Below are 24,300 nucleotides of genomic sequence, written 5' to 3' on the forward strand. Positions count from 1 at the left end.
TTTTTCTTTAAGGTCTGTAAATAATCTTAAATGAAAGAGGTGTAACTTTTTACTCACTTTACTCCCATTATTTAATTTGTCGATTTAACCGCATTCAGCAGGCACATTATGACTTAATCCGGTGCACAATAGAGCACAAATATTGGGTCACCCGTATTGACTTGCCAGATTTGACAATGAAAGGTTTTCTAACCTACGACTACTTTGACATACCTGTAAAATAAATAGAGTCTAACAGAGTCTTTTACACTGATGTGTCTACATTTTTATTACAAACACTAATAGAATAATTTCAAGCAATACACAATGTAATAGTTACAAATAAAAGTTGAAAAGTTTCTCATTCTAAAGAAAAACACATACAAACCAGACACCAGTACACTGTAAGCTGCGTGTAAGACGCGTCTCTATTGATTCCAATGATAAAGCATCATGTGCGCTGTTTTAGGGTCCCACAATCGCTGCCCCCCACCTTTCCCAATTGAAGCTTCCTATTCTCTCTCTCAGCTCTCTCTCTCTCTCTCTCTCTCTCTCTCTCTCTCTCTCTCTCTCTTTCTCTCTCTCTCTTTCTCGCTTGTCTGGGAGGGGGAGAGCCCTGCCTCTTTTGCCTTGCTCACATCAATGCCCCTGGCCACTCACTTTCTGATGTTGCACGACGGGAAATGCTTTGAATGCTTGCGACATGGCCGCACGCATTGATTGCCAAGATTGACAGCAGTTCGGCGCAGTCTTCGTCTTCTTTTTGCGCTTGTTTTCTGTGCCTGCGGAGGTGCCACCGGCGGGACACTTTCTCTCAGCAGCTCGTAAAGCGTGCGGGGTTTTGACAGTCTTAACTCGAGTGGTTGCGATCACTTCACTTTTAGTTCGGTGTTAGAGAGCTTTCAAGTCTGTGAGGTTTTGTTACGGGATCGGGATACGGAGAAGAGAGGACACCGTTCACATCGAGGTAAACTTTCTTTCCCCTCTCTCACTTCTAACCTGTTGTTCGTCGGTGCGTCGTTTTTTTGCGTAAAGCGTCGCTGCGATTTTGAAGCCTGCGCATCTGGAAACACATGACAATTGCTCATGTGATGCACTTGTTTAATTGTTTGTTTGGGATATATTTATCTCACTGATCATGCTGATGACACAGTGCTCACATGAACTTTTAGTCAACGCGTATTCTACCAGATCTTCAATATACTTTGCACTTTTAGTTCACAGCTGAAGCCAAACTTACCCTTTTTGTCTCAACACGCGCAATTGAAGATGAATGCGCACCCAGCAATACTAACATTAAAACAGCAAAACAACAACAAACAAACAAACCAAGCAGAGTCTGACAGGAATACCAAGTGTCATACTGACTTATAAATATGACAAACCAATTTCCTGCTTTAACAGGCTACATACAGGACTGCGCGATAACTTCAAGCTTATATGAAGGAAGCAGTTTCACAATTCGTCCACACAGCGGTACTATCCATTATCCATGCAGCTGTGGGTTCACCGCGACTTAGTTCACATTCAGTCCATTCAGTTTCAATTAGAAAAACAAATAATTCCAACTTCAGTATAGAACCACTAACCCTTTCCAAATTACCCACACAAATAAGAACTGTTCTTATTATATGAGTGGGATTTCAGCCTGGCTTTACTTTTTCTCAGGTCAGGAGAACTGACCTCAGAAGAATGCAAGAGCCATAAATTAAATTGAAGTGTTCATGAAAACTGGGTCCATTTAGAGACAATACAGGCCCAGCGTGGACAACTAGGACAAGCTGTTTAATAGTCTGAGAAACACACCGCTTATAAGTAAGTCATGTACAAGCCTAATCGTTTTATTGCAATTTATTTTATTAAAATGCCTAATATATAATATTAATTTAAGGATATTAAATGATCAGTGAATAAATGAATGCATTATAGAATAAACCAAGAACTTGAAATAAAACCTGAAATCAAACTAAAACGTTTCTTTAAAAGTGACTTTTCATTTTAGATTTTCATATTGCATATGGGACATGTTTAAAACCCAAGTCTATATGTTTTTTTCCCCCTTTTTCCTGGAAAGTGTTAGGAGATATCTGAAAGGTATTAAGAGGACACTTGTGAACTTCGCCTGTGTGACAGAGATAGCTTCTAAAGGGTGTTTCCTTAAAATTAGACCTCCTCACAGACAGATAAGCAACTTCTGGGGGTGCTGGACAGGACCTGATAATATTTGCTTAAAAGAGACACAGAATGCTGACATATTTTGCACATGGAATTGAAGTCTCTTTAGGGAGTGTGCAGTTTTATTAGGAACCACAATGTACCCATATTGCACTTATGAAGGACAGATCATGTTTGATATACTAATAAAATGTGGCTTCTGATTTTTAATTTTTAACTTCTGCTGGAGGTGCAAAAGCTTTGTTGTGCAGGACAATGGGACTCAATCAGACACCTTGATTAAATCCAGTTTAACCTGATTCGTTACTTTCTTTGCAAGTTTGTTTCAAGTGCGTATAAGAATAACCGGGCGTCTAATAATACACTCTTGTCTTAAATATGAGGGGTTAGCAATCATCTCCCCCCCCCCCCCCCCCCCCCCCCCGCTTCTCCCGGCTCGTCCCAGTGTTGGGCTAAAGCTGATCCTGTAATGGCATTCTGGTCTGAACAGTTGCCGTTCTGCTGTGTGGGTGAGAGTTCCCTCATAAGGTAAGGCGGCAATGGAAGTCCAAATAGCACGTTTATTATTAGACCGCCGATTCAGCACATTGTCCTGATTGCTGGCCAGGGGATGTGCTGCACTGTCCTGGCCCTTCAATAGACATATTTCAACCCCCTAAAGGTGTGAGAACACCACTCTTTATAGTGCATGTAATCATAAAGCAATTGTTTCTTTTACGCACATGTATGTCTACACGACCAAACTCCTTGATTTGATTTTAAAACCCATTGCATTGATGTATTCTTTTGATGCGTTATTGTATAATACGCATCATTCAGAGATGAACATTTTGTGACTTTATGTCTTGCCCTGTGTGCAGTTTTTAGGTGCATATTAAGTTTGCGCAATGCCCTATAAATCCACACTTACCCCGTTCTATTAAACTTGCACCTAAAGTAAACTCACTCGGCAGACACGGTATTAAAATATTTATGCCAGTATCTGTTTTTCCTCTGCAGGATTTTTTTGCGGAGAGATCGTGCGGCTTTGCGCCGACAGGTTACTGCGCATTTTTTTCTGTCGGGATTCAGAGCCCCGCTTGCCGCATATGCTGCCGGTAAGTTCAGCGCTTCTGTACTGCGCAGCTTTTTTATTTAGCGCATTTTTACTTATAAACTTCGGGATCGTGATCCGATTTTATTTAGGATTTTATGATACGGCTTCTGTGAACTGTCATTCGCAAATAGATTTATACATTTGCGTGTAAAATAACGACAAAATCAAGTTGCTTTTGAGAGTATTTCTGTATCGGTTTGAAATGTGTTTGGATTATTAGATCAGGATTATTTAAAGCATCAGATTAGATTAGTTTATGGATATGAAAAATATTAGACATAGAGTATTTATGTGTATTAAGTAAAATATCAAAATTATCTTATTCCTACTGAAAATAGATGTTTTCAAGCATTGCGACGTATATTAAAATATTATTTAACACTAATATCAACACAAATATTGCAAAATAATCGAACTTAAATATACGATTTAATTAAACTGTTACTGTAATACATTTACATAACAATAATCTACAAATTAATTGTATAAATTCAAAGCAAACCTTTTCCCCATGCGTCAAATTGAGCTTTTTTCAGTGCGTATTTTACAGATGATTTAATATAATTCTAATTTAATGGTTCTTCTGGGCTGTTTTGTATTAATGATGTCCAACAAATAGCTAGCCTGAAAGATATACATTTTATTTATAATCAGACATTTACAGTCCCCTTATTTCATATTTTGTTATTAGAACTATATTCGTTAATTGTTTTCCTTTAATTATTTCGAATTACAAGGACATTAGGGGACATGAAGGATTATATGCATTATATGCTTTATGCTTCCTAAAACATTAGTAATTAAACTAAAGAATTAATCTCCTTTCATTAGACATTTTCAACAAACACATTTTTCTTTACCTTGATTGTAAGACAGCAATTCTAAACCTTTGCTTTAAACGTACATTACAAAAGCTCAGCACAAATATCTGAAAGCAATATAGGTTATTTTACAGTTAGGCATCAATTTGTCAGTGCTCTTTATTCTCATAAATTCTTCTTCTTTTTTTGGCAATATTGAATTGAATTCATTCTTGTAAAAGCCATCAGGAGCAAGGTTGCTCTCAATTGTATTGCGCTTACATATTATCATTTCTGAAACAGGTACACATTAAAAATATTTCAGTCTTTTATTATACCTGATAGGCTTTATTATACTGAGATGTGGGGATTTTATCAGCATTAAGAACACATTCACTATTTCACTATTCACATTTTCTGCAGTTGCGACTTTTCTTCAATTGTAATCTTGCTTCAAATTAAAAAAAAAACTTTAAAGCTTTTAAAACCGTCTGTGCATCTTTTATCTTATCAAGAGTTAACTGATTAAAGATGAACTGGTTGGAATTTTTCAGTGCAGTCACTCATGTTTTAACTGCTTTATCCATGTATAATATCCTTACCAAAATAAATTCCTTGCCATCTAAATTATATTAGAAGGAGGACTGTGAACAGGCACAGTAATTTCTCTCCATGAAAAGCATGAGAAACCAATTAGCGAAGAAATCTTATCTTCTTAGAGCAAGTAATATTTAAAACAACTAATATTTCTCCTGGAGTATTAAATTTGAAATGAATATGTGTTCACATTCCTAGTAGATTGTTTAGTGTGTAGGAATCTAGCCATGGATCAAACAGATCTTCTGCATACCTACAGTGCAGCTGTGAAGCTCTGTGCCAGGGTGATACAGTAGAAAGTACCAAAGTCTAAAGCTCTTCGTGTGTGTCGTATCAGGGAGGTTAGAACAGTGCCAGAAGCGCCCTAATGATAAACATGAGCAAAAGTAAACAACAGCAGGTCTGGTAAAGGTAAGCTGTGCACCAGCCGTAGGGGAGGAAAGCTGGGCGAGAGAGGAGTGCGGCAGCACATGTTGTGACATCTGTCTTTAAGCGTTAGCTAATTTGCTGTGGAATATTTCAACAATGATCAAAACCGATGGCAACATGTTCATTAGGAGAATGCTTTTTTCCCCTGCTGCTTTTGTGCTGGAATGTCTCAAGTTTCTGGAATGCATTATTGAAGTTCTGTTGCACTTTTTAATTAGCTCTGAATTAGCGTGCGTTTCATGTGTAATGTGCAGAAAGTCAGACGGTGTTGGCAGCATCAGTTTGTGATCTTGTTGACTCAAAGCATTTCATTTATTTTAAATATAAAAAAATATAATATATTATATAGCTTCTATTATTGCTCATCTACAGCTATTTGATTATTGTACTATTGCATTGTAGTCAGCCTTGCAGAATAGAACCCAGCACAACTTTCCTTTTTATCATTTTACATAGAAGAATTACAAACCATTGTCTTTCACAGTAAAGGCAGCGTGCTGACATTTGCTTGTATTCCCCTGTGCTCCCAGTCTCATAAAACCCAATGATTTATACAGGGCCCGGGTCAGGGATGTCGACCTTGTAGCTAGGGAAAATCAAAGATGTAATTTTAGCCTAACAATCGAACAACAGATAATGAATGAAAAGGCAGTTAGCTGCGTCCCGGCCTTAAGTATTTTCCCTACTGTAGGTAGGAATTAAGCAGCCTATACTTATCTGTGACTTGACAACACACCCAAATTGCAGTCTTGCTTCAGAAGAGAAAAAAGACATGCCTGTCAAACAGAAATCTCTCGTCAATTGAATTTTTATATTGTTTAGAATTTGGTGCAGATTGAAGGTGGATTTGTCGTTTTAAAAAATGAGCAGTTTTTACACACCTAGCTTCTGACTAGACATGTACATGAGCGTAAACTTGACCCGTCTGCATGAGCCATACCATACTGAAAATTATTTACTGCACTTATGCACAAATACAAATATTTTCCACATTCAGAACACATAAAAATCCTTTTAATTGTTCTCCCTTTAAAAATACACATAAATATGTACAGTTAATTGGTGGTGTCTCTGTCTTTCCTGGGTTGTGTCTCTAATCAGCACTATCAGGTAAAGGCTCTGGTGTGAGAGTGTTTTTTATGAATCAGAGAAAGATTATGGCGATGCATATGAAGGCTGTGGGATCATTTCCATATCAAAGAAGCACAGTGTGTTGGCTGGCAGTAATTAAAATGCAGTGGTTTAGGAGCCTCGTGCAGTCACACACACACACACGCTCACCCACAAACACACACTCACCCACAAACACACACACACTCCCACACGGAGGCAGAGGGTTTGCTGGGGAAAAGAAAGCGAGCACACAGCAGCATGCGGGTGGTTGACTGCCGTACGCGTCTCCAAATACACTTATAATTTTTGATGAATGCTTATGCCAGTGCGTGCTCTTTTGTGGAGAGCTCGTCCCGCATCCAAAACCATTTCAAGACAAAGTTAGTTTGCTTTTTTCCTAAGCTTCTTGTTGTGGCCTTTTGTCTCGTGTTCCCTCTCTGCAGCTGCGTGAAACGCAGCCTTCGCCATGTGTTTAACCTTTAATTGGCACATGAATAAATGATGCGAATCCTTTTTTATATATCAAGGCCGTGTTTATGACAGGTCTTTATTTCTCATGATTGTTGTCACTCTAAAAGTGTGACCGTGGGTGCGTTTGTTTCTGCTTACCTCCCCATATTTGCATGGGCTGTTTAATAGCAAATGTTGCAAATTGTTTGGACAGTTTACAACAGGGTTGGTGTTTTTTTTGTAAAGTGACCAAGTCTCAGAGCAACTTTTTTAGGCTTCAGATTAGCTGTAATTGTAGATTCTGTTTTGAGAACAGCCGTTACACTCAGTTTATTGAAGACAGTAAAAACCAATAGACCTGAAATATATTAGCAGTACATAATAGTAGTCTGTGTACTATTCTCAAATATAATAGAATTCAACTTAGACGTAGGGCATGAACTTTTATTTTCTCTATATGCTTATTTGATTTTTAAAGAGGCTGATCTTTCAGTGTAAACACAGCGTTTTGACAGTTTTAAATACGATAGAAGTAAAATGTATATTTAAAATTATTAAATTAAAAATTTACATTTGTATGGAAGTACAAAAAAACAGTCATAACCACTGACTGTCATTGGATTGAATTGAATTTTTAAATAAAATTAATTTTAATAGCAGTCATTTATAATTTTATCACATCATTGTACAATCTTGAGAACTGTTAACTGTTTTTTTTTTGCTTGGCTTAATTGTTTTACCTGACAGATCTCTCTCTAAAAGCAGTCCTCTGTTTACACAGATAGAAGCCTGACTGTCTCATTTCTAGCTCTGCAAGTTCAAAGTGCCTTAAACTAAGAAAACTAAAAATGGCATGTTTTTTTTTTACATTATATTACAAGGCCATAAAACTGTGCTGTAAAATGCAGTACATCAGTAATCTGATGTACTTTGCATATTACAGTTGGTGATGCAAATACTGATGCACGTACTGTAATAATATTAATAATAATAATTATTATTATTATTAAAATAAAAATCTACATGCAAATTTGTGAAACTGTTTGTGATAACAATGGAAAGATCCGGGTTGACACATTTCCTCAGGTTGCTGCTGCACCCACTTTGGTAACCACTGATGTGTAGATGTGTAATAATACCAGGCCTGTACTATAAAAGCGTGGAGCCTACCTTCCAATGTTAAGTATTGTGTGCGATTCATAGATAAGCTGTACTGTGCATGCATTAGGCGGAAAAGCAGGACACATTTACATAGATCGCAGCTGAAAAATTTAATATGGGAGTAATAAACTAAAAGTTTTAGAATGAAATGGGACAGTAGTCATTTCTAATACAAAAGAAACTCCCACGACTGTTCAGCTCCAGTGGTTTGTCACTGTGTGTGTGTGCATGTTTGTGTCATCTCTACTCATTGTGAACCTGTCACAAACTTGATAGATCACTAACTTTACAAGAAGCCAGTTAGGGGTCAGTAATTAATCTATGGCGATCTGGCACGTTGATTTACAATGCAACGCTACTTTAGTACGGTAGTGGAATGATTCATGGGCACAATGGAGGGTCTAGCTCTGCTAGCGCGTTTCCAGCTTCTGCTGAGGCAAAAATGCCCTGTGAAGATCTGCAAAAATATATATCTTGAATAATAAACGTCTTTATTATGACACCGCAGATACGTGGCTCATACGGATTTAATTCCGATTTAGAAACTCCGTAGCAAGCCTAAGACGAACACAAAATGAGTATGAATATTTAAGCCAAACTGTTAATAAAATCATCTCTGGTGTGCTTTCAGTCTGTTTTAGGAGCCAGTAGCTTATGGTGTAACATGGTACACTGGTCTAGTTTTTATTAAAGCAGCAAATCGATGTCTGAACCAGTCTTGAAAATTATATGGAAAAGCGGGAGCCAAAATTGCATCGCGTACAGTTTTTCGCTGTGTGGAAACTCAGAACGCACGATGCCAGATACAAATTAAAGTGACAAAGGAGGGTGGAAAAAGGAGGGTACAGTTTCTGTGGCTATACTTCTGACAGTAGTTAAGCTCAAATAGCTCTGGCCAGCTCTTTTGTTTCCTTATTCCATGATTATTTACACTGACTCGCAGATTTTACAGGGCGTGCGTCATGAGAAAATGGCTTCAGCAGACCCGACCACAAGTTCTGCAGATCTCTTATACTTTTTCTTTCTGGCTCTCTTTTTCTGAAATCGCCTTCTACTTGAGCGCTGGTGGATGCTGATGTTTTATTTCTCTTTAGGCTTGCAGAAAATGGGCACATTTAGAGAAAAGCACTTGACTGCAGCTTAGGAGAGCTTGTTTGGATCTTCTGATGTGGAGATCCAGAGATGAAGGGTTTTTTTCAATAGTGGTTTCAGTGCCTGGCAGATTGTAGCTGAATATGCCATGTGATTGTCCTCCAGCTCTTAATGTCATAGTATGGTGGGTAGAATTACTAATGACACCTTCATTGAAGGCCAGGTTTTGTAGGTTTAATGCCACAAATAGTGTGAAGATGATAAGAAAACAAACACAACCTCAACCAGCATCTATATGACAGAGAGACATGAACTTACTGATCTACTGAAACGCAAATTATTTCTTCTCTTCAGCCTCTATTTTCCTCTTTTTAGTTTTGCCAGAACACTTTAACCACACCAAAGCACTAAACCGTAATAAAGGACTATGATGGAAAATGTGAAGCCTTTTCGCTTTGGCGCGGTGAATGGAAAACAAATTGGGATTGAATTAAATCCACTTTTTCATTAGTTCATCAAGCTACCTCTGCACAGCAGGAAGGTCCTGCACTATAATTTCACTCACTCATTTTTCACACAACTGTTTCAGAGTCTGTTAAAACTCTGCTCACTGAAAGAATGGTGTAGTCGCTTTTTTTCTTACTTAAAATGGAAAATCTATTGAAATGATGGAGGAAATTTTGCGGTTTTGCTTCCCCAGCATTCCCCAAGAGTCTCTTTCATGGTCTAGAAGAACGGCCACACTGGCACACGCCGGACACCCATGAACAGTGTAAGTCGCTCCACCAACCTAAGTGTACAGGAACATATAAACCCAGAGAAAGTGAGAGCTGAAAAAGAGAAAGAGGGGGGAGAAGAGTTATTAGGGGGCTGCTGACAGAGTTGCAGATTCCCCAGACTCCTTTTTCCTACTGTCCTGTCACTGCTCTTGCGAGATCTGTAGTAGAAAAGAAACCGAAACTATGACACAAAGCAAAACTAAGCCCTTTCAGTCTGTTCTTGATGCAAATGCTGCATTTTCTGTGAGCTGTGACTTTATACACCGCTGCCTTTACAGTGTAGCGTTCATGTTTTCAATGTATTTAGGTTCTAATCTGAAATCTGTTAGAGCTTTTAACTGTTTGTAACTATATGGTCATATGAATGTGGATTTCCCTTAATTATTGGGGTTTCAGGCGTATAAAATCCTGACCTTGTCCTCATACCCACCGACTGTCTTTGGGATAAATTAAAATTTTGGTTGTAATCCAGGTCACCTCACAAATGCTCTTTTAACTAACTAGGACAAATTACCACAGAAACAAGACTTTTTCAGCAGAATGGACACTGTTATGGCTGAAAAGAGGGGATATAACAGCCGTACAAATGCATTTCCCCAATAAGCAAGCAATGTGCTGTAAATAACTCCAGAATGGTTTAATTAATCATTTATTTTCCAATGTAATGTGTGCAAATTGTCAACATTTGAAAGTACTTTTATTCTGCAGGAAATATAGATACCTGGCAAACCTGGCACAAAACTTCACACAGCAAATGTAATGAGCCACACTATTACTATATCAAGCTTTTAAAAATCTAATTTAATGTAAATTTATGCTTATGTGTGTAAATATGAGCACCAATTTTACACAGATCACTAAAACAAAGCAGCTAAAACTGAATGACTTTGTGGATATTTGTGTATGTGTGTGTGGTGTGCATGCACGTGTGTTGGATAAAGTCAAACAGTGGCGCACACTAGGCATGTGGTGGGATGTCACGTGGGACCAGCGCTCTGTCTCTGGTCAGAGGCAGGCCCGAAGCGGTGACGGTGGTGGGACTGATGATGAAGAGATGGCCCTCCTCTTGCACGGTGTAGCTAAATTTATTGGTCGCCATCTGCAGGGTGGAGGAGTTTGGGCAAACTCCAGACCACAGAGAGCCTTCTAATTAAATTGCCATCATTATCAACTTGCGGTCAGAGATCATCCTTGACGCCAAGTGCTTCCAACATGGAAACCGAGCGAGCCGTTTTTCCTCTGAGCTGAGCAGCACTGGACTGAATTACAAAGAGAAAAGCAGAAGGCTGGAGCGCTGCACCGGGTTCTTTTTGGCACTCCGCGATAAAGGCACCCTGCCATTTGCACTCAGGTTTAAACAATTACAATCCATAGGAGAGTGAATCAAAATCTGTTAGAGTCATTGCTGGACTGGACATGGTCGTTTGAAGACTGTAGTTTGTGAGGATCTAAAATAATATCAATTAGTGCCTATTGAGCGCGCTGACAGCGTTCTTGTCAGACTGCTCTTGTATGGTGTTCCACACAGTAGACCTGTGAGTGACACAGAAGAGTGCGGGAAAAAAGCTTTATCAGAATGTAATTACAGCCTCTGTGATTAAAGGGGAAGTGACTCTGATTAGAAGAGTTTCTTGGGGACGTGGAAACTGGATGAATATTCAGATGAAAATGGAAATGTTCTGTAGATGGTTTTTTTTCTTCATAGAAGTATGAGGTGTATTTCTTCAATACAGGTGTGTAATAGAACAGAATGGAATCATCTGTATTGTAAATATTAATTGTGTCCTTTTACTTTGGCTGTTGGACAAAATTAGCACACAGATTACAGACAGTTAAAAAGACTCTGAATTAATGAATTAATTTGATTTTTATATTCATCCCAATACAAGCAATGGAAAAATATACATTAAAGAACAATGAGTAGCCAACAGTGCTGAGGAAAAAACATTTGCCCTATAGTCTGGACCTCGCCAGTTTGATTCCCTTCCATGTTTAAGGCTTTAAACTGAGAGCTGCTCTCTGGATTGAAGTTATTGAAGACATTTCTGTCTCCTAACTAATCCTTGCCATCTGTAGGTTCTTGCAACTAGAATGGGAAGGGATGTCCTCTTCCAAGTGTGGCATTGCATTTGCCACAGCTTCTAAAAGTAGTTGAGTGGCTTTGGATGTCTCACAGGAAGCATATTCTGGACCTTAGCTTTCCAAATTGGTGGCTGTCATGTCATAGAAAGAAGGTGTGATAAACACATGGCTATCAGCATGTTTTAATTTTATTTACACTTACAGCATTTAGCAGATGCTATTGTACAGAAGAAGTTAATGAAGAGCTTTCTTTAGTAAAATGTAGATTGAAGCTGACCTACAGTAAGAGTCGTGTCCTTCTGCATTGCCATGTTTGGCTGGCAGAGAGGATACGGTGGCGCACATGATTGATGTGTCAGTTGGGCCTCAATATGGAATCTCCTTGGGATAAGGGATTGCCCTACAGCCGGCGTGATGTCATTTTTCTGTAACAGACCCCATTCTTAAACCCACGTTATGCACAGGAAGCCTCAGTTCTGGACTATCCCTGTTCTATCTACTTTCACTTTGTGTTGTAGGCTGCTGATGTTTTTGCATCTTTCATTTGTAACTTTGTGTCTATTAATTTGGCTACCTCATAAAGTAGCTTTTTAGTCACAGTATTGTTTTACTTGGATTAAATATTTTCACTTGGTTCTATTACCATTCTTGTTGGTGTGTGGATTTGCCTCGCAATTCAACAGTGAGGCGCATCCTGGCCTATAACAGTTAATGTTTCTTTACTTTTAAAATGACAAGAAAGGCAGTAGTTTACCCAGGTTGATCCACCTGGGTGATAGTACAGAGACTAACCTTGGTGCTTGTCTTCCTTGAGTTTTGAGTTAGACTAGTGTCTCAAATTCATTAATACAAATGTGTTAAGGGGATTGGTCTTGGACCTAAAAGCAAAAGATGGGGCTAAAAATGCTTGCCAAAAGTATTTATCGCTGGAAGACCAGTCTGAATTTTCCTTTTGTTATTGCATTTGATTTCTGATTGTTGACGAGGCACAGAGTTGTTCCTCATTATGACAATGAAAAGGAAAACGAGACAGCCAGCTTTGACATGGCGTGTGAGCATAATATACCCAGATTTACAGCAAATTAAACTTGAAACAGTGTGGAATGTTGAAGGGGTTAAAACTGTATGCCTCATGAAGTATCACACATTCTCACAAGTTTTAAAGTATTTCAGCCAGGCAGCTGAAGACACATTCGTTTAATGCCACAGTTTAACAGGAAGATTAGCACTGCTTTAGCCCGCTCTGTTTTCCTCTATAGGCCCTTTAAGACCGTTTCATTTTCTATGAATTATTTTTTTGAATAGTATGAAATAGACACAGGTTCTTTCAGAACTTTACAATTTCACAACTGACTTCCCTCTCAGAATGACAGTGGCTAACCTCTTATGGTGGCTTTTGATTTCAGGGCAAGGTTTCTTCGCTCTGTGAGCTGTACATAAAAAAGCTTAGGCTGCACTGAATTTATGGACGAAGGCTGCTTATCTTGCCATTCCCAGCTTTAAGAAAAGGGTAAAAAACATATTTACTGTTACATTTTCTGCATTTGAACCTATGAGAGGCACAACAAAAGCTGCCGTGTGCATCTTTGTGTTTTGTCAGCTCTTGTTAGAAAGCTATGTCGGGCTAGTTTTAATATATGACACAAACAATATCATTTAAAATCAGTGTTTAAAGCAGATTTTACGGTCCGTACTATTCACTGCATGCTAACTAAGCTGCTGCTTAAAGACTCGAGTTTGCACGATCTTCTGAAAGTCTGGAAGAAGAAGCGTCAAGTTCTCTGAGGCGAAAGCCAACGCTGATTGTTTCAGTTGTATCACCTAGTTTGCAAGAACAGCCTCCTAGCTCTAATTCCCTCCACACATTCACATGTTCAGACACCTTCTCCCTGCACCGGCTCAAATCTCTCATTTATTTTTATCTCGTCTATCTTTTGGATTTACTTGTTCAGAGCTCCATCAGCCTGGAAATTTATTTATGTGTAATTTGAGATTCGTTTGAAAATAGCGCGTGGTAAACGGTAGGCTTTTGATATTGTCGTTGGCTGGCTGTCAGGTTGTGTTGAAAATAATGAAAGCCACGTGTTCTGCAGGCGTCCCAAAATGCACAGACCTTTGAGTTTGACCCACCTGTCTGGCTTTCAGCACCGATAATGCTAACCTTATGTCACTATCATCAGCTGAGCGTGTGGTGTTCAGCAGGTCCCTTCTGTTTTAACCTCTGGCACCATATTTAATTCAATTCAATTTAAATGTACAAACATTCAGTGAAATACTGTACAGTATTTCCCCACACAGTCCTGGACTTTTATATACTGATCAGCCATACCATTAAAACCACCTCCTTGTTTCTACACTCACTGTCTATTTTATCAGTTTCACTTACCATGTAGCACTTTGTAGTCCATCTGTTTCTCTGCATGCTTTGTTAGCCCCCTTTCATGCTGTTCTTCAATGGTCAGGACTCTCCCAGGACCACCACAGAGCAGGTATTATTTGGGTGGTGGATCATTCTTAGCACTGCAGTGACACTGACATAGTGGTGATGTGTTAGTGTGTGTTGTGCTAGTATGAGTGTATTAGACACAGCAGCACTGATGGAGTTTTTAAACACCTCACTGTAACTTCTGGACTGAGAATAGTCCACCAACCAAAAATATCCAGCCAACAGCACCCCCTGGGCAGCGTCTTGTGACCGCTGATGAAGGTCTAGAAGATGACCAAATCAAACAGCAGCAATAGATGAGCGATCGTCTCTGACTTTACATCTACAAGGTGCACCAACTAGGTGGGAGTGTCTAATAGAGTGGACAGTGAGTGGACACGGTATTTAAAAAACTTCAGCAGTGCTGCTGTGTCTGATCCACTCATACCAGCACAACACACACTAACACACCATGTCATTGTCACTGAAGTGCTGAGAATGACCCAACACCCAAATAATACCTACTCTTTACAGCCACTAATATATCATGAATTTGGTTAATTTTGTGGTAAACACAGGGCCTTATTTGGCTATACATGTAAGGCTTAGTTAGTTCATAGAGATCCACATTGAGCCCATAAATTAAAACATCCATAATGATAATAATTGTAATTAAAAAAACATTTTGGGGTGTTTGAGTGGTACGGCAGTAAATGATGCTTGCCCACTACTGCTGGGATCCAGGGTCCGAATCTCCAGCAATGCTATTGGGTGTGTTATATTATAGCGCCCAATGATTTTGTGGAAATTGGACCCACTGCGACCCTGACCTGGATAAGCAGTAGTAAAACAGGAAAATTAAATAAAAAAATAAAATAAAAAAATATGTACATTACATGAATGTTTATTATACATAATATTTAATATGGTACTTCAGTATATGACATACGTCTTTGTATATGCTGCTATATATAAAATATAATTAATTTTGGACCTGCCAGGGAGGTCTGTTAGTTTTAAAAGGTTAACCGTCTGGTTCGTACTTATAAATGAGGACTGGGGAGCCTCGTCTCCCTGCACTATGTGAAGAGTTCCTCAGGTTTCACACGGCTAGTGCCATGCTCTAATGGGCTCTCTGGGCATGACTGGAACATTATAAACGTTTCGCTGTGTTTGTCTTACCCCCTTCCGAACCCAGAAAATGTAGAAATTTGCTCAGGACGTATAGCAGGGCTTGTGATGTCAGTTATTATTACTGGAGACACGGGATAGGAAAATTTGGATTATTTTCCAAAAATCTGCTGTGCAGCGAGCATTATGTCACAAAGGCGACATTGTAGCCGGCTGGGTGTGCTGAAGTGTACGTCTTGTAACTTATTTGCTGGTTCTAGATTGTCTGACCACCCGTATTTTTCATGTGTACAATTAAACCTTTCGGCTTGCCTCCATGAATTAAACAGGACCAAACTGGCATCATGGAAAGGAACAGTGTATATGTGAGTATTCAGTTTGGGATCGACTTTTATTTAACAAGGTCTCGAGGGTTTTTTAACCACATTAGCCTTGGGAGCTTACGTTCGAGAGCTGAGTTACAATAATCTCGCCAACACAGCCCTCCTGCCCCGACCTGCTGGCACAATCATGTGACACGTGTCATTTCTCCGAGCCTGCAGTGATTGTGCTCCTGAATCCAATCTACAGCTCGTACAGCTGGCCTGCTCTTCTCGGATGCCAGGCTGATTGCTGCGTGTACAAGGGCATCATGAGAAAGCATGGCTCTAATAGCAGAGAATCACGCATCACCTGTTTTTTTCCCCACTAATTGAAGGCAGCACGAAAGTATGCTGGCAGGAGTAGTTCCCTTGTTTGACTTATTTATTGCCTGACTGAAGAGTTAATTTGCTCCCATAAAGAAAAAAAGAGTAATAAACTCAATTATACAGCTGATCATCGACTCAAACAGTGCAGGGTCAGTTTCAGATGCCTGAATACACTGTTCTAAATGTATTCCATTAAAGAATATTCATAAAATAACATATTTAGGATCATTTCAGGGTATTTTAGACTAAACGTTCAAGTCCATACAGTACATAAGCTTGGTGGAAAGGGAGGGGTACACAGTTTCTTTTCCTTTAATGAACAAATGTGAGGGTGTAATAAAACTAAAACATGATTTTCAGTCAGAAAGTGTCACCCTTGTTCCAGTAGCTTTGTATTTCATGACAGAGCTGTTTTTACTGGTTCTTGGATTACATCTGACCATCCAGACTAATTTTCCTTGGTAAAAAGACAAGACCTTGGCAAATGACATTATAAATAATTAGGGCTGGCTCGATACCACTTTTTTTATGTATGATACCGATACTGCAAATTGAGTATCTGCCGATACCGGTACCAATCCGATACCGTCATTTCTCCTCTCAAACAACTAAGCAGTAATAATACATGTCTCAATGCACCATGGTTAAACTAGCTATCTAAATTACAATGCTCAGACTGTGAAACAAATATCCTAAAGGAATAAATACAGAACCTAAAACATCACACTTATAAAAAACTGCTGTTTTTATTTTAACTTTTACACACAGAACATTAAGCAGCATTTTAGGTTTCACTTACATTCAAGCTGTTGTTCACGTGACACATCTCACTTCATGGCGTGTCGTCCAAAGTGTCTACAATTGCAAGATGTGGATGTCAATCAAACGCGATGGACCAATTAGAATTGACGCAGGGTTGAGATTTTCCGTTAAAGTTCTGTCACGTTTTTAGATTACATAGAGGGCATCTGTGGCTAAATGGGAAACGGTTTATTTTATTTTATTTCATAACACTAATGGATTAATCGTTGAGGATGTGAGAGATCTCCAAGCCGTGACAAGATTTTCTTTATCTCAGGTGAGCGGTTTATCATTTATTAGGCGACTTTTATTGTGTTTAAACAGTGTTTAGATGTGGCCGTATTAGATGATTTTTATAAATGCTGAAAGTTTAAGTAGATCAGTGTGTTTTAATTTCTGAATGGCTGTTGCAGATGAGTTGTAGATCAGTGGCACATGTTAATGATGTCCTACGGCAGTTGCCGAGTGAGCTGGCAATAAACGGCGCTCTGTTGGAACGTATCTTCGTGTGTTATTTGCTTTACACACAAACAATGGCCTTATTTACATTAAGTGTTATTTACATTAAGCAACAGTATCAGATCGGATTACACGTTTTTTTCCTTCTGATATCCGATCCAGTGATTTGGGCCAATATCGAACCGATACCGATACAGAGTATCGGATCGGTGCTAGCCCTATAAATAATTTAAATTAATAATGTAAGTTGCTAAACATATATTTTAGATCCAAAATAGAAGTCAAATTTAACTTTGACTTGGACTTAATATTGATTATTCATAATTATATTCATACTATATTTTTGGATCCAATTACTTTCCAGACCTGATAATGTACTTGCTTTTCAGCACCAGAGTAAATAAGTGCACCAGAGAAGAGATCGCTCTTCGTCTGACTCGTTTTACTCCGCAGATGCAGGATACGCAGCACAGTACGAAAACGAGAGAAAAGAGAGAGAGCGACAAAAAGCAAGAGAGAGAAAGAGCGAGAGAGAGATTGCCTAGCCAGCTACAGTCATGTCAGCCAAGATTTGTGTCCACCCTTTAAATCATTTCCCTCTCTAGAAAATTAAGAATGCAGAGATAGTCTCAAACCGATCATTTCTCTCCTCCTCCTAAATGGAGTCATTTGCATTCCAACATGTAGCAATTAATCGCGAGCTTTAAAGTCGAGAGCCGTGATTGTAAATAACCAAACCGGGAGGTTATAATGTTAATTGTCTCAATGGTTAAACCAGTTGTATAGGGCTTGCTCTAAAAGTATCCATCCATCACTTCTAAGATTTACGTTGGTGTTGTGAGTTGGCGTTTCTGATCTCTGCCTGAAAGAACATTTACCTCTGCACTGTCCCGGTCTCATAATTCTCTATATGCTAGGAGCTAACTCTCTATATTCATCTCTATTCCTGCTGTGAAAAAAAAAACCAACCAAACATTAAATGTGTGTAGCGCAATGGTACTCACATAAAATTCTTTTGAAAGCTGCATGACAAAGGATGCTTTATGGCATTTTTATTTGGAAATCATTCAAATAGAAATACAGTAGACCCTCGAGTTACGAACGGATTACCATACGAACATTTTGGGTTACGAACGATCTTTTTCAACTTAATGTACGAACAAATTTCGGATTACGAACCGAAATTCGCGAAACACGTGACGTCACGAACAAGTTGACTCCAAGCGTCTCTCTCTCTCTCTCTCTCTCTCTCTCTATATATATATATATATATACCGTGAGCGAACATTCGGACAGCGGACGGTGTTTTTCCGGTGTTTTCTTTGTATTATGTAAATTTCTATATTAAAATGGCCCCAAAGAATTTGCAGAGAAAGCGTAGTGGTGAGAAAATGAACAAATCTACTACTGTTTGTTGTTGTATAATTACTCCTGCTAGTAGCTGTCACTGTGTATCAGACAGAGGGGACAGTGAGTGAGAGAGAAGAAGGAAGTTATTCTTTCATGCAATTACACCTACAAAATACAACGCTATTAAAATAAAGAAGGAAATAATAGAGAAATATGAGAGTTATTTTTGTTTCTGGTAGATACATTTTATGTAAAAAGAAGGAAATTTATTATGGTGTATGGTACAGCACACATACTGTACTGAAATGTGATGTGTGTTTATGTACAGTACAGTACTACTGTGTATTGTTGTTTATTATTGTTTATTACAGTATTATTTATTCTATAATTTAAGATTAAGGGAAAATATACTTGTATTTTCAACAAAAAAGACCATTTAAGACATTAGAAAGGTTAGGTAAGGGGGTGGTTTGAGCACGGATTAATTCTGTTTACATAATTTCTTATGGGAAAAATATGTTTAAGTAACGAATATTTTGGCTTAAGAACAGCCCTTCGGAACCAATTAAATTTGTAAGTCAAGGGTCTACTGTATCATAAACTATACCCTGAATTTTAAATAAAGTCAACACTTTTTCTGTCTTTGGCCAATGATTTCTTTTAATAATTGTGAAATATAACTAATAGTCTTGCTTGTATAAAAGCTTTGTTCTAAAGTTGTGTTTTTTTTAATTTTTTTTATTGGTCCATTTAAGGGTTGCAGGCCCCCGTTACTATTACTAGATCAGACAATCAGGCAGAAAATTTACTCCCATTAGCTTTTAAGCTTTTTTTTTCCTATTCATTTTGGAAAATAGTCACTTTTGCATTTGCAATTTGGATTGTTGGGTGGCACAGTGGCTCAGTAGGTAGCACTGTCGCCTCACAGCAAGAAGGTCCTGAGTTTGATAGCCAGGCTGGGCGGTCCGGGTACTTTCTGTGTGGAGTTTGCATGTTTCCTCCTACAGTCCAAAAACATGCAGTCAGGTTAATTGGAGACACTGAATTGCCATATAGGTGAATGTGTGTGTGTGTATGTGTGTCTGCCCTGCGATGGACTGGCGCCCCGTCCAGGGTGTTACTGTGTGCCTTGCACCCATTGAAAAGCTGGGATAGGCTCCAGCAACCCCCCCCCAACTCTAATTGGATAGGCAGTTAAGAAAGTGAGTGAGTGAGTGAATTTGGATTGTTAGCTAGAAAGCTACCTTCTGACTGACCCACCAATTATAGTTTTCAAACGGTATATAATTAAATTTACCATTTCAAAATAAAAGCACCATAGCAGGAGAGTTTGTTTGACGCTCCAGGAATTACAAGGTAATAGATGACATGGTTTTTCACATGGTTGATGCCTGCTTTTTGAATAAAATATAATAAAGCTGTCATTGTTTAAATACTATACATCAATGCCAATGTTTTTAACCAGAGTCTTTTATCAGAGGCAACACAAAAGATGCGCTTGTATTCACATCTTAATAAAAGTTCCCTCATTTCAGTCCTGTGATATCCGACACAATTTCAATTCAGTTGCAAATGTAATCTTGGGGAAATAGGATGGTGGCAAACTTGGTTTCATCCTTAACAAGAACAATGTAAAAAAAAATGATTCTGTGAACATAATGGTGCCTGATTGTAACCTGATCATTTCTGGATCAACTGATCCCATTCTGGTTTAATTCAGCATGTGATTGACATTTAGAACAGCGTACTGTTGAAAACATATCCCTGACTGGTTCCTGGTCTGTTAAATAGCACTGTCATTTGAATACAGATGCTCAACGCTTAGACCTAGTCACTGAAAATGACTCAAAGTCAGGAGACAATTGCAGGTTGATTATGCTGCCACCGGCAGAAGCTGTGGCTCCTTTTGTGTCTGATTTATTTGCATTTAAATGTTTATTGTAGATTGTACCTATGAACGCTGATCATCAGTGCTGGCTGTTTTGTTGGCTTTGTTGTCTGAAAAACAAAATGATTTTCATCAGGCGGGAACTGAGAGTAGAAAGCATGAGATATATTTTTATATACCAAAGGAAACGTCGGAATCAATCAATGTGCTGCTGTTGGTTGTTGTTTTGAAGTTTGTTGAAAGATTTAATCACAAACGACTGCACAAACGACTTGTTTTTCTGTTAAAGCAGTACGATTCAGTGGTTAATCTGAAAGTGAGCCATGTTTGTAGTGTTGCGGCATGTCTCTGACCTTACTGGTGAGTGTATTCAACTGTTATGAATACCTGAAAATAAATCATATATACTTTGTGTCAATAAAATGCAGACAGTGAGTTTTGAACGTGTGTGTGGTATATACTCTATGTGTACACCTTTGTTAGTGTATGGTAGTTATTGTGTGTGTGGTGCCCATGGCCAATCCTCTCTCCCGCTGCTCTGGGCTCTGGTTGCTTTTGTCCTGCTGCACTCAGCGCTTCTGTCTCCTCAGGAGAGTGACAACTCACACTAGTGTGGCCACACAAAGACCCTTCCTTCTTTTGAGGTGTTAAAAACTTCCATTTATGCATTCCCTGGACAAAAAGCCCCTGAGCCCATTTTCGAGGCCAGTGGCGACACAGGCAGACATTGTGGCCACGCTTCTCCAGCACTCATTTCACAGCTTCTAAAACCAGTATGTGGTGAACAGGATTTCAGCGGCTAAAATGCCCCGGGAGAGGGTGGGCGATAAGAGCGTCGGAGAGGGAGAGAATGGCCAGCGACGCGCTAAAGTAGAATGGAGAAGCCTCCCCATCTTGGACCTGTGTCTTCGCAAACTGGGCCATTTATTACTTGAACTGGTTCCGGCTTTAAAAAACTCAATGATATGGTGGATTTTTATTTATTCTGAGAACAGAAAGGTGGTCTTTGTGGTGCATTTCTGCTCTGAAGCACTTGAACATTTTACCTGGCAAGTGTAGCTGCATCATAGCAATTCAGACCTAAAGACTATAATATACTTTGTTGGAATTGCTTCCAAAAGCTGCCTGAAATGAACTTTAGACACAACAGTCAGTTAAAATAGTGAATAAAATAATGCTTCGATTTTGTTAAATGTAATTTGAGTTTGGATTTGACCACTTTCCACAACTTTTAAGGATTATTGCATTGAGTGGTCAGTGCTACATGCTCATAATGCTCACGTTTATTACTGTGATTGATTAAAAAAAAATTCTATTAAAGGTTAGGTTTTGGTTTATTAAGAAATATAAAAATAGGCCGAAGGCAAGTCCCTAAATTTCCAACACACAAGGGTTGGGTTTGGGTAGTAACAGAGATCACAAAATAGGTGTCCGAGTCAAGTCATGAGTCAATATAATATATACAAAACATATATTGGAAATGTAGTGTAGAAATAAACAAATAATATGTAAGTTCAGATAAAAAAAACAACAATACGTAGATTAGCAACTGTATTTTGCCATTTTACTTAGTGCTTTTACTTTCCTAGGTACCAGTTAAAAGCTTAAACTGACGGTTTGTTTTCATTGCAAATTACGGCACAGTGGCCAAAATCCAAAACACAGCAAAAAATCCATAACCACTGCTTACCTTAGCTTTTGTTGTTCCAGATGCCATTAAATTTATAACTGTGTGTCCCATTAGCCCATTAGGAATATAATCCTTTATTTTGTAAATGTGCTTATAATTAAAAACCTCCAAACTTTTCCCGGTTGTGAAGTAAAACACTAACTCGTTAGAAAGCCAATCAAGCGTTTCATTGACACATCATCTGTGTGATGCTGCATTCTGACATCATTCAATATGATGTCGGATAATATATATATATATATAAAATTGTCACACGTAACTAATGTTACTGACTTTTGCATTTTTTGCGAGTTACGAGGTTTTTTTTATATAGAAAAGCCAAAAAGCCGATAAAAGCCAAAAGGTTTGCTGTGCATTAAATATTTACACTTCTAATAATGGGTTTATAACAGGAAAAAGCTATAAAAATTAATTTTTTACACCTACATCATGAGAAGTAGTTAAAGAAATTGTCTTTTCTGTTACAGTTTAGCACAATGATCCATATGAAACTTATTTTTAATAATGTGTGACTTTTCCTGAACTGCCTCGGCTCTGCCCATCCAAATTACCTACCAGACTGACGAAAGACTTTGAAAATGGTTCGGAAATGGGGGCTGTAAAGCAACCCTCCCAAACCTTCTCCTTGTTTAACTATCCCTACATGCCCTCCCAGTGTCCCTCTTTACTTGCTTTCAATCCTCCTCCAATAACTTTATCACCTCGCTCATTTATCATCGACTTCCTGCTGGGAACCGCTTTTCCTTTGGAACTACACGCGCAAGTTACTTTTTGTCAGGCCTGAGATTGAATTTGACAATAGGGTCTGTCCTGAATGACATACATGAAGGTTTTTTCCACAATATCTCCCTCCCTAGTCAATCCTTCTATCCCATTTTACAGCTTAGCCTAAGGACTCCTACTTCATTTTACCATGCTTGCTTCCCTTTTTCAGACCCTAGCTCTGGCCCTGCTGTCAGTGGAGAGATAACCTGGCCTCCAGGAGCTACAGGAGCGACCTGCTGATGGGCCAGATTGGCTCTTTTGTCCGAATAACTGCCTCTGCTAAATCTCCTCTTTAACATGTTGTGGACTAAGAGGGGGCTCAGGGAAGGAAATAGTATACAGAAGTAATGTGTTTTTTTAGGGGGTTTGAATAAAGCCTGAGTGATGGGGTGCAATTTAAAATGTTCTGTCATTTTGTGAAAAGCAATAGGGCATGACCATGTTGGCACACAGTTCTAGATTTTAAAAGCAGTCCTTTGGGTGCGTATTTAAGGCACTTTGCTATACAGTACATTACCGTATCTCCTACCACTTAAAAAATAAGCTGTGCCAACTGTAAGAATGTGCCAATGTTTGTAGATTTTTAACTAAGTTATCTGCTGATTGCGAGCCACAGTAATACGATAGCCAAAAACACAGCGTGCAGTTGTATGCAGATCAGCTCAGATCTCCTACTGTAGATGTCAGAGATTTGAAGGTTCATTTAATTTCAGAAAGAATCAGATGCTGCTCCTTAGGCAGTCATAGCATTAGAAGCAATTATGGATTACGAGGCATATAGGAGGCATATGTTCACTTAAGGGCCTGTGGATCATCAGGATGTGTGTGTGTGTGGTGCGTTCACTGGAGGCATGTGCCGGCCCCGTCCGTAGTGGATGTATTAAGTGTGCCAGTGTAAGCCGGGAACTTACATCTAGTGCTTTTTAAAAAAAAGTCTGTTTTCATTTGCAGAAACCAGTCTTTGGTTTTGCTGGATGGAAAGAGGGGCTGACTGTTATTTAGTTTATTTAGTGGAGAGGTACATCGTTAATGTTTGGCCTCTTCCTGCTCGTTCTCTTGCCGGTTAATAGAAATAAAGCCAAAAACCGTGGCTAAGGTTCAAGTCTTTTGGCTTTCTGTCACTGCTTTGCTCTCTTAGTCAAAATGTTTAAAATGATCCTATTAGACTATATGACATATTATACAATTATTAAGTCGTAGCAATCCAAACATGAGTGCTAGTAAAAAATTGGGTCTCCTCATGAGGCAGGCGCTTTACTCCAGGTTCTTAATGCTCTCTCTTGGTCAAATCTCTTGGCCATTTTTGGCCCCCAGGCATAACATTGTGACCACTGACACATGAAGTGAAT

At 38.8% G+C, this 24,300-nt stretch overlaps 1 protein-coding gene across 2 annotated transcripts in view; it reads left to right on the forward strand.

Moving 5' to 3' along the window:
- The first annotated feature begins 658 nt into the window (after positions 1-658).
- sox6 (SRY-box transcription factor 6) overlaps positions 659-24,300 on the forward strand; it is a 214,312-nt gene continuing 190,670 nt past the window's right edge. For both annotated transcript variants that reach the window (XM_063013527.1, XM_063013528.1), the window contains exons 1-2: positions 659-946; positions 3,154-3,251. The gene's annotated coding sequence lies outside the window, so the exon portion shown is untranslated. The remainder of the gene's footprint in view (positions 947-3,153; positions 3,252-24,300) is intronic.

The sequence above is a fragment of the Trichomycterus rosablanca genome, chromosome 17 (genome assembly GCF_030014385.1).
Source record: "Trichomycterus rosablanca isolate fTriRos1 chromosome 17, fTriRos1.hap1, whole genome shotgun sequence".
In the NCBI taxonomy this organism is placed as follows: Eukaryota; Metazoa; Chordata; class Actinopteri; order Siluriformes; family Trichomycteridae; genus Trichomycterus; species Trichomycterus rosablanca.